This window comes from Poecilia reticulata, chromosome 22 (genome assembly GCF_904066995.2).
Source record: "Poecilia reticulata chromosome 22, P_reticulata-male-v2, whole genome shotgun sequence".
NCBI classification, from domain to species: Eukaryota; Metazoa; Chordata; class Actinopteri; order Cyprinodontiformes; family Poeciliidae; genus Poecilia; species Poecilia reticulata.
The window spans coordinates 38940-55999 of record NC_088851.1 but is presented as its reverse complement, the minus strand read 5'-3'; positions in this window follow the sequence as shown (position 1 = coordinate 55999).

Below are 17060 nucleotides of genomic sequence, written 5' to 3'. Positions count from 1 at the left end.
GTGACGATCTCTGGCTGGCTCCTGGCTCCACGCTGCGCCGCTGGAGCCTCTTTGCCCTGGGTGCGGTCTTTCAGGTCTAATACTACCCATTTTTGGCGCAAGCCGCTCGGAATCGACAAATAATAATAATAATAATAAAAAAAAAAGAACAATAAGTTTTCCATTAAAAGCAGTTTTTTTTCTCCTTTCTTTCCGCATTTGTTCTGGATGTGTGAATTTAAAAAAAAATCGTTATTCTAATTTTTTTATTTTATTTTATTTTATTCATCTTATCTGTATGCTTTGCTACAATTCTCAGACATGTCTTATGCAAATCTGCCTGAACTTGAATATGTTGGAAACAGTGTCAGTTTTGGTCCAGCAAAAAATTCACACAATGCTTCACTGTGTTTTGGGAGGGGTAGGCCTGTGGCACCTGGTCACAATGAATGCACAGTTGACCAGTCTGCGATAAATCCAAAGTTTGTACCTGTTGCAAACTCCACTCCAGTTCCTCTGGTTGATTCACAGCCTACACATGTTGCACAAGAGGCACTCAGTGGTTTAATATCTGACCTGGCAAAACAAATTGGAGATAATATTACAGCTAACTTGTGCACCATGCAACAGGCCAGCCACTCCCGGGAGTACCCTGCTAATAATGTGTCTCCTACTCTACTGGAGTCCCCCCATGTTAAGGTTGTGGTGCAGTCTGAAGCCAAAGCCCCTCCGTTCTTCAGAGGTGACAATAGTGACACATTTTCCATTCAAGAATGGGAGGATCTGATGAGGTGTTACCTATCTAGGGCTAACTGTGAGACACCAGAAGAACAATATGGGCTCCTGATGTCGAGATTAACAGGCAAAGCCCGTGATATGGTGAAAGTCTCTTTGCGGTGCCGCCCTGAACTGTGTGGAGGTGGGTTAATTAATGCTGTGTTTGATGTCTTAAAACACCACTTCAGTGAACTCACATGTTCCAACTTTCCAATGAGAAACTTTTATGGTACTGTTTCAAAGGCTGGTGAGGATGCTTTGGACTATTGGATCCGTCTTAATAAGTCCACCGATGCTGTGGTTGAGTGCCTCCGCAGGCGCGGTAAATGTGTGGAGGACCCTAATGCAGAGGTTGTAATGATGTTTATCAGCCACTGTCCTGACCCCACCCTTTCCTTGTCATTTCAAATGAAACCACCAGAACAGTGGACGGCAGCTGAGGTCCAGCAGCGCCTGGATGATCGTGTGAGGAAGGTCAAGGGCTTAGTGGCAAATACACAGGCTGTTGACTGTACCGACACATTGCAAAACCTTATGACAACCCAGCAGCCCACTGAGGTGTCCAGTGTTATTGCTACCGAACCTGTTACTCAACAGATGGTGACCATGTTTGACAAGGTTCTCTCTCTGTGTAATGTGTCACTGGCTACCGGTCAACAGACAGCAGGTCGATCTAAGGTTCCTCGACGCATACAGCCCCGAGGATGTCGAGTCTGTGGATCCAGCGAACACTCCACACATTCACATTGCAGACTATTCAGGTTATGTCTTCACTGTTTTGAGCCAGGACATGTGAAACGTGACTGCAGGCAGGCAGTGGGACAGAGATCCTCAAATGCTGCTTCACATGTTGATTTAAACTGACCAGCCTGTGTGATGAGAGGGGCAGCATGGGCATTGTAAACAACACCCTCACAAATTCTGGTAATCCACACTCTGTGTATGTTGACTGTTGTAAAAGCTTCCCCGAAGAGAAAACAATAATTTTGGTTGGGTCACAAAGAGTTCAGGAAGCTAGTGAGTTGTTTTATGCTCCTGTGTCGATTGGTGGCCAGACGTCACTGAGAGGGATGCTGGACTCGGGCAGCATGTCATGTACACTTAGTGAAATGGGAGAGGCTAAGTTGAGAGCGGCAGGTGTTGTCCTGTCTCCACAACCTGTCCCTGAAAAAGTTGTCCTTGTTGGTTGTGGTGGACTCATTACGCGACCTAAATGCATTTATGAGCTGAACATAGAGCTCTACGGTCTTAAGTGTCTAGTGCCGATGTTCCTTGTCCCTGGTCAGAGGGATGAGTTGATTATTGGCACAAATGTGCTTCGACCAGTAATCCAGAAGATGAAATCTGATGGGAAATACTGGGAGATGGTGTCCTCTCATACAACTGACCCTGATTGTGAACAGTTCCTCCAGTTGCTGAGTTGCACCTCTCGGTGGCTGAGCCCAGAGGTACCCGATAAGGTGGGTACTGTGACATTGCAGCAAGCTGTTACATTGCTGCCTCGAAAGGAATACATTGTTTGGGGAAGGCTTCCTCCCTCTGCTCCTGTGTCACCTGGGAGCACTGTCGTTGTAGAACCAACTTCAGCTCGCTCCACACCGAAAAACATCTTGGATGGTTGGGTTATTACACCGATGTGGGGTGATCGTTGGGTTCCCATGAAGGTTCTTAATCCCACTGATAAACCTCTTATATTGCGCCGCAATAGTAAGTTGGCTGATGTGTTCCCATGTGTGGCTGTTGAGGACTTTCCTGTCACTCCGGGCTCATGCATGGTGCAGTCAAGCCAGGCTACTTCCTCATTCTCTCTGGGATGTGAATCATCAGATCCTGTGCAGATGCTAAAGGAATGTGGACTTGGTGACGTGGACTTAGAGGGTTGTGAAGTGTCCGATGAGTGGAGGAGGAAGCTGGCTGATCTGTTGTTGAGCTTCCAGGATGTGTTCTCCAAGGACCATTTGGACTGTGGGGAAGCAAAAGGGTTTGTCCATCGGATCCATCTATCTGACGCTCGCCCCTTCAGGTTGCCTTTCCGCAGGGTACCCCCAGCGCAATATCAAGTGTTAAGAGAAGTGTTATCAGAGATGGAGATGAAAGGCATAATCAGTAAGTCGATCAGTGAATATGCTTCACCCTTGGTGTTGGTGTGGAAGAAGAATGGCGACTTGAGAATATGTACTGATTTCCGTTGGCTTAACGCTAGGACAGTTAAAGATGCACATCCACTGCCCCACCAAGCTGATTGTCTTGCTGCCCTGGGCGGGAATGCCTTCTTCAGCACCATGGATCTGACCTCTGGGTTTTACAACGTGCCTCTGCATGAGTCTGACAGACATTTCACGGCCTTCACTACACCACTTGGCCTATACGAGTATAACCGTCTCCCTCAAGGTCTCTGTAACAGTCCTGCATCGTTCATGCGCATGATGCTTAGTATCTTTGGTGACTTAAACTTCTCCAGTCTCCTCTGCTATTTGGATGACCTGTTGGTGTTCGCGTCTTCTGAAGAGGAGTCGTTGAACCGTTTGAGGGTTGTATTCTCCCGGCTGCGGTCCAGCAACTTGAAACTCTCTCAGAAAAAGTGTCACTTCCTGAGACGGTCTGTGGCATTTCTTGGACATGTTGTGAGTGCATCTGGTGTCTCTGTTGATGAGGAGAAGGTGAGAGTAATAACTGGCTTCACAAAGGCAGATCTAATGGAGGCTGATGGTCACACTCCCTCTCAGCAGAAGGTTAGATCATTTCTTGGGATGGTAATATTTTACCAACATTTCATCCCTGCATGTTCTCGTATTGCCAAACCACTTTTTGCCTTGACTGCAGGCCAGAAGAGGAGACACAAGGGCATCAGTCATCATGTGAGACCTGGGACGTTCAGGAAACTGACACCACTTGATTGGACCCCTGAGTGTGAGGCAGCCTTTGTGCAGTTGAAACATGCACTCCTCAATTCTGTGGTTTTGGCACACCCGGATTTTGACAGGCCTTTCATCCTTTCCACAGATGCTTCCACTGATGGTCTGGGTGCCGTTCTTTCTCAGGTACCGGTGGGTGAGGAGAGGGCACGACCGGTTGCTTTTGCTAGCAAGTCTCTCAGTCGTAGCCAAGCCAAGTACCCCGCTCACAGACTTGAGTTTTTGGCTCTTAAATGGGCAGTGTGTGATAAATTCAGTCACTGGCTCAAGGGTCATATATTCACTGTTTGGACCGACAATAACCCTCTCACGTATATTCTGACCAAGCCAAAGTTGGATGCTTGTGAGCAACGCTGGGTCTCCAAGCTTTCTCCATACACCTTTGACATCAAGTATGTCCCAGGCAGGTTGAATATTGTGGCGGATGCTCTGAGCAGAGGACCATTTGTCAAGTCACTGGCTGAACGTGTGCTGGCAGAACCCTATGCTGAGCTATTGAAGCAGGCCTGTGATGTGAAGGATGAGTCTGTGCAGCCAGCTTTTCATCTGACTTGCCACCCCCAGTCTTTGGTTGACTTACCGTTCTCAACGGCTGTCAATGTCTCCATGTCTGACGATGATGTCTCTTCGGTGTTATCATCCATCAGCAACTGGGAAGTGGCGCCTAGACACCGTGCCACGTCCCTAGCTGACCACTTGCCATCAGTTGTTGTTCCTAATGTTGATGCTTCCTCTGTGCTATCCAAGGCGGAGCTTCAGTCTCAACAGGAGCGTGATGCCACGCTTTCCAGGGTTCTCCATTATGTGACCAGGAAGCGGAGGCCTTCTAGACGTGAACGCCACAACGAGTGTCAGCAGACCGTGAAACTTTTGAAGCAGTGGGATAGACTTGTGCTTTTAGATGGGATTCTTTACCGTGTCACAAAAGATCCCTTGACGAAACACAAGCGCTTCCAGTTTGTCGTACCAGAGTCCCTTCGGTCAGTGGTACTTTCTGGCATACATGACAACGCCGGTCACCAAGGCCAGCCGCGCACTTTGTCGCTGGCTCGTCAACGCTTTTTTTGGTTTGATATGGACAAGGATGTGCGTAACTATGTAAGGCAGTGTTCAAGATGTGTTCTCAGTAAGACCCCTGAGCCAGCTGCCAGGGCACCACTGGAGAGTATAAAGACCTGTGCTCCTCTTGAGTTAGTGTGCATTGATTTCTGGTCAGCTGAAGACAGTCACAACAAGTCTGTGGATGTGCTTGTAATCACTGACCACTTTACTAAGTTGGCACATGCCTTCACCTGTCATGACCAGTCAGCTAAGAGTGTGGCAAAGAAGCTGTGGGAGGGTTTCTTCTGCATATATGGTTTCCCTCAGCGCATACACTCTGACCAGGGCCCAAGCTTTGAGAGTGAGTTGGTGGCAGAATTATTGGATATGGGTGGGATTATGAAATCACACACTACGCCCTACCACCCCATGGGCAATGGCATTACGGAGAGGTTTAACCGAACTTTGGGGAGCATGTTGAGATCTCTGCCTCCTAGAGTGAAGCAGAAGTGGCCACAAATGATTCAGTCTATGACATTTGTGTACAATTGTACTGCACATGGAACGACTGGGTTTGCACCTTTTTACCTGATGTTTGGACGGGTCCCACGGTTACCGGTTGATCTCATTTTCAAGAGTGTTCTTCGTGATGACACAGTTTGTGATTACAATGCCTATGTCAAGTCACTCATGGATGATTTACATTCTGCTATGGCCTTAGCTCAAGAACACAGTGCTTCTGAGCAGAGACATCAATCAAGGCAGTACAACAAAAGGGTCAGGGGCTTACCTCTGTTGGTGGGGGACCGGGTGCTGTTAGCAAACAAGGGCGCGAGAGGGAAACGTAAGCTGTCAGATAAATGGGAGTCTACAGTTTTTGAGGTGGTCGCTTCTAAACCCGGCCTCAACGTTTATAAGATCAGGGATTCGACAGGACGTGAAAAGACAGTTCATCGCAACCTCCTACTCCAGGTCAACTTCTTGTCCTTGACCCTTCATTGGGTGAGCAGCACTCTGTTAGTTTTGTTGCTGCCCCTGGGGAGCCCGATACCTCTACCTCGGAAAGAGGAGCTGACACCCTTGGGCCTGGTATGCCTCCTTGTGCCAGTGAGTCTGCTGAAGCCCGTACGGCATCCTGGGTTCAGGCACAGTCGTCATGTGGGACCGAAGACTTACCCTCTTCTGATGGGAAGTCTTCTGCCCCCCTTGGGTGGGCTGGTGCAGGTGCTCCTTCAATCCCTTCCATTGAGTCACATAGTCATCCAAGGGACTTGAATGACCTTCAGGGATTAGGTCACAGAGTGACTACGCGTCTTGGCAGGATTATTAAGCCAGTGTGTAGGTTGATTGAGTCTATGGCCCAGATTGAGTCTGTTTTTGAGAGTCAAAAAGTTAAACCTCCTATTACGGCTGTGTAATTTTTATTTTTTTCTCTTTTGTTTGTTTGTTTTTCCCAGTACTTCATCTTTGGTCACCTGATTGTTATGCTTCTAGGCAAGTGTTTTGTTGAGTACGTGGATGGCATGTGCACGATTTTATTTCTGAATATTGTCATTGGCCAAAACGGTGTGGTGTATAGGGCACCGCATCCTGTCTGATAGGTTTCTGTCACCTCTTAATCTTTTACTAGATGGTTCTTCTGCCGACTTTGTCAGTTGGCTGTGGTGATTTTTGGCCTGTGTTGAATGGTTTTTGTTTGTTTGTTTGTCTGTTTTCCTTATGATTTTATAATTTTGTGCAAATCTAGGGGGGTGAATGTAACTGGGTCTATATTAATAGTTTTATATTTCCACAAAATGTGTTCTTTTATGTATTTGTCTGCTTCTACTTGACTGTTGCTGTGTTCCTCTGTGTCTAATATAAGGGGTTTGGTCCTCCAACTTCGCCTTATTTTCTTCTTCTTTTGTTCAGGGTCCTCCAGGACTATTATAAATATTAAGTTATTAATTTCCTCTCCCCTTTTGTTATTTGTTCCACTGGGGAGAGGCAAGTTTTATAATCTATTGTAATCCTTTCATTTATATTGTTCAAATGTTTATTTTTCCTTCTGTATTAATGATAAGTGTTTGTAAATTTACCTTTGAGTTGCTATTACACCTTTATATCATTTGATGCATGCTAACTATTATTTTGTATAGATCGGGTTGGAGAACTGGAGCACATGCTAGGTGCTAATGCTAATATCTCCCGATTGACAGGTACGTTAGCAGGCCCTTTTGTTATTTGTTCCACTGGGAAGAGATCGGGTTGGAGAACTGGAGCACATGCTAGGTGCTAATGCTAATATCTCCCGATTGACAGATTAAATAAACGGAGACCGCCTCCAAACCCAGACTTTATGTCTTGTGGTTTGTCTGATCACCACACAACACACACAATGCAGAAATCCACCGGTCACACTTATCTTACTGAAACACCTTGTCATTGTTTTAACCGTGTTACTTTAAGATCGGAAGCCCCTCCCTTTTATTTCTTCTTCTGTGGTATTGTCTTTAAATTGTTTGCGCCCCTTAGCCCCTCCCCTTTTGAAATGTTGTCCTGCGGAGAGGTGTGTGCTTTTCAGTTTATTTATAGATCTATTAAGTTAATTTTTGTTATATACTTTTGTTTTGTGTAGGACTTGGAGCGGGCAGCCTATAACACGGTTGTTTTGTCTGTATTTTCGTCAGGTATGTTGTACAAAAATGTTTATTTAGTTTTTTTTGTAAGTTGTGTGAGGTGCTGCCCCTTTTGACATGTTGTCCTGCGGGAGAGGACTTGGAGCGGGCAGCCTATAACACGGTTGTTTTGTCTGTATTTTCGTCAGAAATAAACCGAGAATCATCCGCTTGAAAGAAACTGTGTCACGGTCCTCAAAAACCAGCACAACGCAGAAAAGGATCCGGTTACACTTGGTGCCGCTTGACCCGCTGTAACGTCGAATCTCCGCTGCTGAAGCTGCTGCGCCTTTCCCGCCTTTGAGGTCTTGGCTCCGCCTTCGCTGCACCGCGCGCCTTTGCCCTGCGCTTTGACTGGCAGCCGTTGGTTTGCTGTATCCTGGCAACAAAGTCAAGTTTCTGTTGCTTTGTTTTGTGTACCCTGTTTCATAAAAGGGAAATACGTGAAAACCAACATATTTTTAATTTTGTGGAATTTTTTATTGTTTTGGGGAAATAAAACTAATTTTAAAACAATACATAATCATACAAAAAAAATTTTTTTTTGAAGACGAGAAACCAGTCTTATTACCCTTTTCCTGTAGATAAGTTGTGTTTTTTGCTGACTGATGCATTGTTCTTTTTCATGGTGTTTATCTGTTACTGTTCGATAAAATGTATGACACTGAGGTACCTTCTAAGGGTGATGAAATGAACGGGAGGGTCACTTTTAGTCTGGGGAGGGGCCAACACTACATGTCATTTGGAAGGGGTAGGCCTAGGCCTTCGAGTGCATATGAATGTTCTGTTGATAAGTCTGAGCTGAACCCCCCACCTGTCCCTGTAGCTGCTTCTACACCCGTTGGCAATGCAAGGTCTGACCTTAGCCAACTTGTTTCTACTGAGGCTCTCAGTGGGGTGATTGCTGATCTGGCTAGGCAGATTTGGGATGCCATTACAACAAACCTGAGTGGGCTAAACAAACAAAGTCAATCACAGTCTCAGGTTGCTGACAGCCAACCCAGCGACTCGACCGATCAGTCACAAATGAGGTTTGTGGTTCAGTCTGATATCAGGGCACCACCATATTTCAAACGTGACCACACTGACACTTTCTCAATCCAGGAATGGGAGGGTTTGATGAGATCTGTCAAGAATAAGATGTGTGAACCCTGTAGAAATGTGTGAGATCATCACATCCAGACTTATTGGGAAAGCTAGAGATGTGGTTCAGGTGTCGCTTCGCTGCCAGCCTCAGTCATCTAGTGACAAGTTGGTTTCTACTGTTTTTGATATTCTGAAACGCAACTTTGGTGAGCTGATCTTCTCCAGTTTACCAATGAGAGACTTCTATAACATCCTGCCTGCTGATGGTGAGACAGCCATGGACTACTGGATTCGACTGAACAAGTCTATTGAAGCAGCTGATGAGTGTTTGCGTAGAAGAGGGGGAAGCAGGTGGAGGATCCAGGAGCTGAAGTTGTTACAATGTTCATCAACCACTGTCCTGATCCTGGTCTAGCTCTTTCCTTCCAGCTGAAACCTGTTGAGGAGTGGACTGCTGCTGAGGTCCAGAGCCGCCTTGATAACCATGTTGTGAGTCTTAGGAGGCCAATGGTTACTACGAACAGGCCCTGTACATCTACAGGCCCTGTTCTCTCCTGTCTTCTTCAGCTTGGTGCTCAGTCACCCAGTGCTGCGTTGCCAGCCGATGCGGCAGCATTTGCTATCCGTTTTCCCCAAGCTGCTTTAGCATCTGATCGTTCTTCAGCTTCAGGGCCCTTGTATCAGCAGCCACAGCAGCATGTTGCTCCACAACCGACTCCCTTTCAGAATGCAGATCCACCCAAGCCAACTTTTTCCTCCAGTTCAGGAGTCGAACCACCTCATCAGACGACAGAGATGTTTGATAAAGTTCTGTCTCTGTGTGCAGCTTCTCTTGCTACAAAACAACGTGGTCAACATATGGGGAGTTACACAAGTTACACACGTAGTTCTAAACATCCTCAGCATGCTCCATGCAGAGTTTGTTGCTCAGAGGAGCATACAACACATTCACACTGCAGACTGTTCAGACTGTGTTTCAACTGCTTCGGCTCAGGACACATTAACAGGGTTTGTCTTCAGGCTGCTCATCAAACACCGCAGCCATCCTCCTACTACCCTAGTTTAAACTAGAGAGCTTGTGTGATGAGAGGGGCAGCATGGGCAGTGTGGATAATACCCTCACTAATGCACTAGATGCACACTCTATTTATACTTAGTGTTGTAACGCTTCACCTGAGAACAGTGAAGTGGTTTTCTTGGGGTCACAGAGTTCAGAGGGCTAGTGATTTGTTTTATGCCTCAGTTTCAGTGAGTGACCGATCTACACTGAGGGGTATGTTGGACTCTGGGAGTATGTCATGCACATTGAGCGTGGAGGCAGAGAGCAAACTAAGAGCCGCGGGTGTTGATTTGATCCCTCTTGCAGTCCCAGAGAATGTGGTGCTCGTCGGGTGTGGTGGCCTTCTCACGCGGCATTGATGCATCTTTGAGTTGAACATTGAGATCTATGGCTTCAAATTTACGGTACCAACATTTTTGATACCTGGCCAACATGATGAATTCATCATTGGTAGCAATGTGCTCCGGCCCCTTATTCAAAGAATGAAAACTGATTCGAGATACTGGGAACTCATTACATCAGGCACTGCAAACCCAGAGTGTGAGGAGTTTTTGCAGCTGCTGAGTTGTGTTTCTCGGTGGTCAAACTCTACTTTACCTGTCAAGATTGGAAAGGTCAGGCTCAGACAGGCTGTCACCCTCCTTCCTCGTCAGGAGTATGTGATTTGGGGGAAACTTCCGTCCACTGCTCCACTGTCATTAGGGGGCACTGTGGTCGTCGAGCCGTCATCTGCTCGTTCCACTCCAAAAACATTTTGGTGGGTCGTGTAGTAACACCCATGTGGGGGGATCGTTGGGTCCCTATGAAGGTTCTCAACCCAACAGACAAACCTCTGGTACTGCGCCGCAATGCTAAAATTGCTGATGTCTTCCCATGTGTTGCTGTGGAGGACTTTGCGTTTAGTCAGGGGAGATCTCAAGTGTACTGCAACCATTCTGCTGTTTCAGCAAGCTCATCACATCACAGTTCTGATCCAGTGCAGATGCTGAGAGACTGTGGTCTACATGACATCAACATAGAGAGCTGTGAGGCTGCTCATCAAACACCGCCGTCTTTTAGACTCACCTGACAAGGTGAGTCTAAAAGACGGCTGGCTGAACTTGTGGTTTCTTACCAGGATGTGTTCTCCAGGGGGAAACTGGACTGTGGTGAGGCTAGGGATTTTGTCCATCGCATTCACTTGACTGATGACCAGCCATTTCGCTTGCCTTATCGACGCATCCCACCAGCACATTATCAGCAGTTGAGGGAGGTCTTGTCTGAGATGGAGATGAAGGGTATCATAAGGAAGTCTATTAGTGAATATGCCTCCCCGCTTGTTATGGTGTGGAAAAAGTCTGGGGACATGAGGATATGCACTGACTTCCGCTGGCTTAATGCTAAGACCATTAAGGATGCTCACCCATTGCCCCATCAGTCTGACTGCCTCGCTGCTCTTGGTGGGAATGCTCTTTTCAGCACCATGGACTTGACCTCTGGTTTCTACAACATCCCTCTCCATGAGTCTGATAAACATTAGACAGCTTTTACCATGCCGCTTGGACTCTATGAGTACAACCGTCTCCCACAAGGGTTATGCAACAGCCCAGCTTCCTTCATGAGGATGATGCTCAACGTTTTTGGTGACTTGAACTTTTCCAGCCTCCTCTGTTATCTAGACGACCTGTTTGCACCTTCTGAGGATGACTCGTTAAAGAGGCTGGAGATTGTTTTCTGTCGCCTGAGAGCTAACAACTTGAAGCTGGCCCAGAAAAAGTGTCACTTTCTCAGGAGGTCTGTGAGGTTCTTGGGCCATGTTGTGGAGGCTGGTGGTGTGTCTGTCGATCAGGAGAAGGTCAGGGTCATCTCTGGGTTTGACAAAAAGGACCTCATGAAGGAGGATGGCTGCACTCCCTGCCAGAAGAAGGTGAAGTCATTCCTGGGCATGGTGCTATTCTATCAACACTTCATTCCAGCTTGTTCCCGCATCGCAAAGCCACTTTACGCCCTCACCGCAGGTCAGAAACGTAAAGTGAAGGGCAAAGGGCATGGGAAAGCTGGAACATTTCGTGTTCTAACTCCCCAGGAATGGACTCCAGCTTGTGAGAAAGCATTTGGAGACCTTAAAGCTGCACTCCTCAACTGTGTGGTGCTGGCACATCCTGATTGTGAGAGGCCATTTATTCTCTCAACCGATGCTTCATTGGATGGGCTCGGTGCTGTTTTGTCGCAGGTCCCGGCTGATGGAGAGATTGCTAGACCGGTTGCTTTTGCCAGCAAGTCTCTCAGCCGCAGTCAGTCCAACTATCCTGCGCACAGGCTCGAGTTCCTAGCCTTAAAATGGGCTGTGTGTGTTAAGTTCATCCACTGGCTGAAGGGTCATCGGTTTACTGTGTGGACGGATAATAATCCTCTCACATATATCCTGACCAAGCCCAAATTGGATGCCTGTGAACAGCGCTGGGTCTCTAAGCTTGCTCCATACACCTTTGAGATCAGGTATGTTCCAGGGAGACAGAATGTGGTGGCAGATGCCCTGAGCAGAGCCCCTTTTGTGAAGCCCTTGGCTGATCGCCTTCTGTCAGAGCCTTGTCAGGAACTTTTGGAGCATGTCTGTGAGGTTCCTGATCACGCTGTGCGGGATGTTTTCCGTTTGACCTGTCAGCCCCAATCAGTGGACAGCTCTTCCTCAATTGCAGCTGACGCCTCCATGACCTGCGATGAGGTCTCCTCTCTTTTGACATCTGTCTGCAGTGGAGATGCTGGTCAGGCTCAGCATGCAGTATCTTTAGCTGACCATCTGGACATGATAATCCCACACACCACAGGTCCATCAACAGCTCTTTGTCTAACTGACCTTGTCTCTCACCAGAAAAACGACCCTGTTGTTTCCAGAGTTGTCCTCTATGTTGAGCGGGGACGCCGTCTATCGAGGCGGGAACGCTTTGGTGAAAACCAACTGGCTTTAAAAATTCTGAAGCAGTGGGACAAACTAACATTGCTGAATGGTGTTCTTTACCGTGTCATAAAAGATCCTCTGACAAAAGGTAAACGATTCCAGTTTGTGGTCCCTGATGCTTTGAAGTCTGTGGTTTTGACTGGTGTCCATGATAATGCGGGTCATCAGGGCCAGCCACGAACACTCTCCTTGGCTCGTCATCGCTTCTTTAGGCATGACATGGAGAGAGATGTGCGAGATTATGTGAGAAAATGTCCCAGGTGTCCCCTCAGTAAAACCCCAGAGCCTGCGGTGAGAGCCCCTCTGGAGAACATCAAGACCAGTGCTCCAATGGAGCTGGTGTGCATTGATTTCTGGTCGGCTGAGGACAGCAACAACAAGTCTGTGGATGTTTTGGTGATCACTGATCACTTCACAAAGTAAGCACATGCTTTCCCTTGTCAGGATCAAACTGCTAAAAGAGTTGCAAAGAAGCTATGGGATGGGTTTTTCTGTGTTTATGGCTTTCCTCAGCGCATTCACTCGGATCAGGGCGCAAATTTTGAGAGTGAGCTGCTGGCTGAGCTTTTGGAGTTGAGTGGTGTCAGTAAATCACACACCTCGCCCTACCACCCAATGGGTAACGGGACTGCAGAGAGATTCAATCGCACCCTGGGCAACATGTTGAGATCTCTTCCTCCACATTCGAAGCACAAATGGCCTCAGATGATCCAGTCTCTGACCTTTGTTTACAATTGCACAGTTCATGAGACCACTGGCTTTGCACCGTTCTATCTGATGTTCGGGAGGATTCCCAGGCTGCCTGTTGACCTTGTTTTTCGGAACGTTCTTCATGACGATGCCATTTGCGACTACCACTCTTACGTCAAATCACTGATTGAAGATCTGCGTGCTGCTATGCTAATGGCTGAGAAGAGCACCAGTACAGAGCAGAAACACCAACGTGACCAGTACAACAAGAGAGCCAAGGGACACCCTCTGTCAGTTGGAGATTAGGTCCTGGTGGCGAACAAGGGAGCCAGAGGAAAGCGGAAGCTTTCTGATAAATGGGAGCCTGTGATGTACACGGTGGTTGCATCCAAATCTGCTCTCCACATTTATCGAATCAGAGACCGTCATGGTAATGAGCGTGTGGTGCATCGCAATCTCCTGCTTGATGTGAACTTTTTACCTGTGGGAATGACCATGGATGGCAATGTGAATCGCCATGCTGACAGTGTGGGTAGAGTCCCCTCGGTTTCTGATCTAAATGGAACAGAATGTTTTAGTGAGGCTCCTAGTGCTGTTCCTGCTGAGCCTACCCTACCTGACTCCCTGTCCTGCAGTGATGGGGAGGACCGTACTGCTTCATGGGTTCAGGATGTGTCCTCAGCTCCATCAGTTGGAAATAGTGACCTGCCTCATGACTCTGAAAACTCCTCTATGGACACTGGAGTGCTGGCGACTGCTGGTTCCTTACCTCATCTTCCTGATGATGTTGGCTCTGTTCATTCTCCAGACAGTGTGGGAGGGGATTTTGTTCGCCGCCTAACTTCACGCTTTGGGAGGGTTATTAAACCAGTTTGTCGCCTGATAGAGTCCATCGCTGTCATTGAGGCATTTTATGATAAAGATAATGTTCAGCCTGTTATTGATGTGTGAGTCTCTAAGTTCTTGTTGTAGAATTCCTGCCATTGTCTAGGATTGTCTTTTTCTTTGTTTGCCTAAGCTTCAGTACCATTTATATGTTTATTCTGTATAGGGGGGTGTAAAAGGCACCTCTTGTTGTCCATGGGATACCGTGAGATTTCGCTAGTTGTTGACCGATCTCTAGTCTCCTGACCTTATATTAGGGTAGCTGTTATGCTGATGTGTTACACTGTTGCAGGAAAGAAAACTATTTTGTACTGGTACTGAGTGTCTTTTAACTGTTTTTCATTACACAAATGTAATTCTAGGGGGGTGAATGTAACCTGGTTGTAATTCTCTTTTATTATAATTACACAAAATGTCTTTTTTTGGTTATTTGTCTTGTTCCTTATCTTACTGAAACACCTCTGTCATTGTTTTAACCGTGTTACTTTAAGATCGGAAGCCCCTCCCTTTTATTTCTTCTTCTGTGGTATTGTCTTTAAATTGTTTGCGCCCCTTAGCCCCTCCCCTTTTGACATGTCCTGCGGAGAGGTGTGTGCTTTTCATTTTTCCATCTAAATACATTCAGTTTATTTATAGATCTATTAAGTTAATTTTTGTTATATACTTTTGTTTTGTGTAGGACTTGGAGCGGGCAGCCTATAACACGGTTGTTTTATCTGTATTTTCGTCAGGTATGTTGTACAAAAATGTTTATTTGGTTTTTTTTGTAAGTTGTGTGAGGTGTTCGCCCTTTTGACATGTCCTGCGGGAGAGGACTTGGAGCGGGCAGCCTTTAACACGGTTGTTTTGTCTGTATTTTCGTCAGAAATAAACCGAGAATCATCCACTTGAAAGAAACTGTGTCACGGTCCATTCACTCAAAAACCAGCACAACGCAGAAAAGGATCCGGTTACATATACAAACACAAATAAATAATGATTAATAATGGCACAAATAAATAATGATTAATACTGAATAATATATATTGTATGTATGTATGTATGTATGTATGTATGTATGTATGTATGTATGTATGTATGTACGTATATAGATAAATATAGTTTTATAAGTTTTAACATAAAACATTTACAATATATGTTGCATTGTTTCATTTCTAATATAGGCTCTTGTGTCAGATAATCTAAGTCAATGTTAGAGAATAATAAATTTTTTTAGATTTACAGAATCTCAGTTAGCCTTCATAGCGGGGTTGAACCCCGTATTACTATAGCTAATATTAGCTGGTATCTCGCCAGTGGACAAAGTAAATAAAGTAATATTCTAATCACAATATATACACAATAATATGTTCATCTTACTTGTGAAATGTTGTCTGTGGAACCCTCACATCAATAATCCATCGATCAGAACAACAATATCCCTCAGTGCTGAGTCATCTTCTGCTGTTTTGATTGAGCAAAGTAGGAGGGAATACCGCTCCAAGCTGGCCGCCGTATTTCCTGCGCCGGAGCAGCCAATGCGGGGTCTACACTTATATTATGTCTATTATGTATATGCCACGGACGTCGGTTTTAGCACTTCCGCATTTTTTTTGCCACATAGAATGGTTCCGGTGTACAGGCAACAGTATTGTTAACAGTGGCTCCTCAGTAGCTGCAGGACTATTAATGATGCTTATATAATAATTCAGACGTCCTGAAACGCTCCAACAACAACAAAAGATTTAAACTGGATGTGTCAAACTTAACAATAACTTCGAAAGTAAGTTAATAAATTGTTTGTATTCACCATAATGCCTCATATGTCTGACGTAGCTAACAGGAACAAGCTTACAAAGGTGCTATGTAAATGTTAAGTGTTTTATCTGTGCAGTGTGCAATCTACATATCTATGCTTTATAGATAGATATAGATATATATTTATATAAACATGTAGATCTGTCTATATTGTGCCCAAGCTATCAGTCGAAGCTGAAGTTAGCTTCCGAATGTAGCATCATGTGTTGTACTCTAAAAACATCTAGACATTTCAAACCTAACTACATTATTCTGTACTAACAGCAGAATAAATAAAACATTTGTGAAACCTTCTAATTGATTTGTGAAATTTGTAAAATGTCAATAATAGATTCCAGAACGCATTAGATCTGAATTATAAATTTGGCATTATTTGTTATTTTAACTTTCCGTTTTCTTTCCTTTTTTAAATATCTTTATTATAGTTGGAGTTGGACAGACTTCTGTTTGATGGTGTTAAGAAATAATTTTATACAATTAAATTTAGCAAAAAATCTGGCTCTGATTCTTCCTTTTGATCCTGGGTTCTCTTGCGTGGCCACGTGTGGGGACAGAAACACAGAATTACAGAATTTAATCCAATCAGAAGAAAGTATAAGATAGAACAGGAAACTGGAGAAACACAGATATAAACATTGTTACTTGAGATAAAAAGACAGAGAAATATCAAGGACGTCCTTGGAGAAAGAGCTGGTGCAGAAGTAAAATAAATCAGCTTTTTCTGAATTGTTTCCCTTGTGCACAAACTTTTATACCTGTAGATGTGTTTTCCTCTTTAATGTATTCAAATAAGGCGCATCTCTGCTTGACCAACTGGGAGGCCCTTTTAAATTTAGAAAAAGTCCCTGCAATTTGTTCACAAGATCAAATACCTTTTGTTAAATAAGGTAGAAGCAGACTCTCTGAATTCATGGGGGTTTATGGCTTTCACAGATCAATGTGAAAAGCTAGAACTTCCTACTGATTATTTCCGAGACAGACAAAGGGCAGATCAGAGATCTGCTTTAATTACAATCTGCTTTAACTACAAGTAAAATAACGATCAATAGGTCAGAATTTTAAAACTATAATTAGGGTATTTCAATCAAGTCATGATAAATTCTAAAACTAACTTATTTTAAATTTATTTTCTTAACACTATCCGGCCTCCTGTGGCTCTACAGCCATCTGGGCAAAGAGAAACAGATGAATGAACCTCAGGTAGCTGTGAAATTCTGGTTTCTCTTCTGCTCTGC